The following is a 3,316-nucleotide window of genomic DNA, read 5'->3' as shown; positions in this document are numbered from 1 at the left end:
ATAAACATTACACTAGCGACGAGGAAAACGGAAAACGGAAGACAACACAACAACGAAACCAGCGACCCAAATTGTGGTATTTGTTTTTATTCAGTTAGTTTAGTTTCAGTCGGTATAGCTAGTCAGGATAACGGCTATGATGCTAGCCCAAGGACCAGCTATACCTCAGTTTGATCCCGAGAGTGAGATCCAGTATGAAGTTTACATATTCAGAAAAGCTGCACAACTGCCTGGTGAGAGTTTAGATGTTTATGCCACCCGACTACTTATGTTAGCCAAACACTGCGAGTTTAGCGACATGGACAATGAGATAAAATCACAGATAATCCAAAGCTGCACGTCATTCAGAGTGCGTAAATACGGCTTGATAGAGGCAAAGAAAGAGTTGACAGACCTGCTCGAGTATGGAAGAACGCTGGAAATGTCGGAACTGCAGTCGAGGGGGATAGAAGAGGGCTCTAACATCACCATGTCAGCCAATCGAGTGCAGAAACATCAGTCCGGGAGGAAAGCCTACCAACAACAACACAATGCGAGGCACACCGGCGGCCGCAACACTCGGTGTAGAAACTGCGGGGGTGAATACACTCCAACGACTGTCCAGCGAGAGGCAAGCAGTGCAAAGCGTGCGGGAAGCTGAATCACTTCGCAAGCCACGGACACACAAGACACACAGCAGAAGAGTCAACCAGGTAGAGCCCCAACAACAACCAGCTCAGCATGAACCAGCCCGACGACAGTCATCCTCCAGCAGTGATGAGGAGTGCTACGCCTACAACATCAACAGCAACAATGACAGCAAGCAGCCACTGACGAGGATCACAGTGAATGGAGACAAAGTGCAAGCTCTCATCGACTCCGGTGCTGCAGTGAACATCATAAATGAGAAGACATACAACAACCTGAGCATTCAGCCTCGCCTCCTCCGCACTGACCTGAGAATACTGGCCTACGGATTCAAGGACGCCCTGCCCATCATCGGGAAGTTCACCGGCTGTGTAGAGGCGCGGAACAAGAGGAAGACGGACGGCACATTCTATGTGGTCAGAGGCGACGGCTGCTCCCTGCTCAGCTACCAGACAGCGGATGAACAGCGGATGAACCATCATGCCCCCACCAACAAGCCTCACAGACCAACTCGTAAGCGGCCACCCTGAACTGTTCTATGGCATCGGTAAGCTGAAAGATTTTCAAGTCACACTGCACATAGACAAAGACATTCAATCAACATGCCAGCCATACCGGAGAGCAGGGTTGCCAGATGAGGCTGATGATTTCCAGCCCAAAAATGCTCAAAAGCCGCCTAGAAGCACAAAATCCCGCCCAATTATATTGATTTCTATGGCAAAAATTGGGTGCCTTTTTCTGCTAAACGCCATTTTCACCCACACACGGCCATCCTAAGCAGCCCAATCAAGCTGGCAACACTGCCGGAGAGTCCCGTTCCATGTATCAGAGAAAGTTGAAGCTTAGCTGAGGCGACTCGAGGCTGAGGACATCATCGAGAACGTGACTGGATCGACACCGTGGGTATCGCTCATTGTGACACCGCCGAAGCCCAAAGACCCGGACAAGGTGCGCATATGTGTCGACATGCGGCAGGCCACCTGACCCCGACCATCGATGACCTCATCCACGAGCTGAACGGAGCGACGTGTTCTCGAATCTGGATCTGACGGCGGGATATCATCAGCTGGAACTGCACCCAGACAGCAGGTACATCACCACATTCACCACACAGCTAGGCCTGAGGAGGTACAAGCGCCTCAACTTTGGGGTCTCCTCAGTGGCTGAAGTGTTCCAAAACACCATCCGTCAGATGCTCCAGGGTATTGCCGGCGTGAAGAACCTCAGCGATGACAGCATCATCTACGGAGCGACACTGGCAGACCACGACAAGAGCATCATAGCAGTGTTCCAGCGGCTGAAAGAACAGGGCCTCACACTTAACCGGAAAAAGTGTGAATTCAACAAGAATCGGCTAGAGTTCTTCGGGTTCATCTTCTCTGATGGTGGCGTCTCAGCTGACCTAAGAAAAGTGGAAAGCATAAAACAAGCAGACGACCCCAAGGATGCAGCAGAGGTGAGAGGCTTTCTAGGCATAGCGAACTACTTCATCCCTGACTTTGCCACTCTCACAGAGCCACTGAGGAAGCTCACCAGAAAGGACACTCCTTGGCATTGTTGAACAGGACACAGCGCTGAACAAGCTTAAAGACACTCTCACCAGTGACACCACGATGTCATACTTCAATCCCAACATGAACACCGAGCTCATCGTCAACCCAGCCCAGTAGGACTAGGGGCAATACTGCTTCAGAAAGACAAACACAACAGGAAGCACATCATCGCATATGCAAGCAGGGCACTCAGTGACGCAGAACGGCGCTACTCCCAGACAGAGCGTGGAGCCCTCGCCATCGTATGGAGCTGTGTACACTTCCATCTGTACATCTACGGCAAAGAATTCACCATGGTGATGGATCACAAACCACTAGAGCTCATCTGGAACAATCCAAAGTCCAAGCCACCAGCCCGCATCGAGCGATGGGGACTCCGACTCCAGCCCTACAACTTCAAGGTGGAGTACCGTAAAGGCTCGGAAAATCCGTCAGACTACATGCCACGTCACCCAATCCAAACACACCCGCACAACAAAAACACACGTGCAACGAAGGTAGCGGAAGAGTACATCAACTTCATCACACAGCACAACACACCAAGGGCAATGACACTGGAAGAAATAAAGCAAGAGACACTCAAAGACGAAACCCTGCAAAAAGTGAGTACCCTCATCCTGGCACACAGTCAAAAAAGACACTGTCCCGAAGAGATACCAAGATGTAAAGGGTGAAATTACTGTGACACATGATAACAACATCATCCTGAAGGGTTCCAGGATCGTCATTCCTTCTTCACTACAGCACAGGGCCCTCCAGCTTGCACACGAGTCACACCAGGGAATCAACAAAATAAAAGCCCTGCTGAGAGAGACAATATGGTCTCTGGACATTGACTGACGAGCTGAGGCAATGGCGAGAGACTGTTTGGCATGTCTGGCCAACACACCAGAGACACACACAGAGCCTCTGCAGATGTCAGACCTCCCCGATACAGTCTGGCAAAATATCAGTGCAGACTTCTACGGCCCACTGCCAACAGGTGAATACCTACTCGTCATCGTGGATGAGTACTCCAGATACCCAGTCCTCGAGATCATACGCTCCACATCTGCAAACACAGTCATCCCTGAGATGGACAAGGTCTTCTCGATGTTCGGCATCCCCAGAATGGTGAAAACGGACAACGGCCCACC

This window comes from Engraulis encrasicolus, chromosome 22 (genome assembly GCF_034702125.1).
Source record: "Engraulis encrasicolus isolate BLACKSEA-1 chromosome 22, IST_EnEncr_1.0, whole genome shotgun sequence".
Lineage (NCBI taxonomy): Eukaryota > Metazoa > Chordata > Actinopteri > Clupeiformes > Engraulidae > Engraulis > Engraulis encrasicolus.
Note: the sequence above shows the minus strand (reverse complement) of the source record.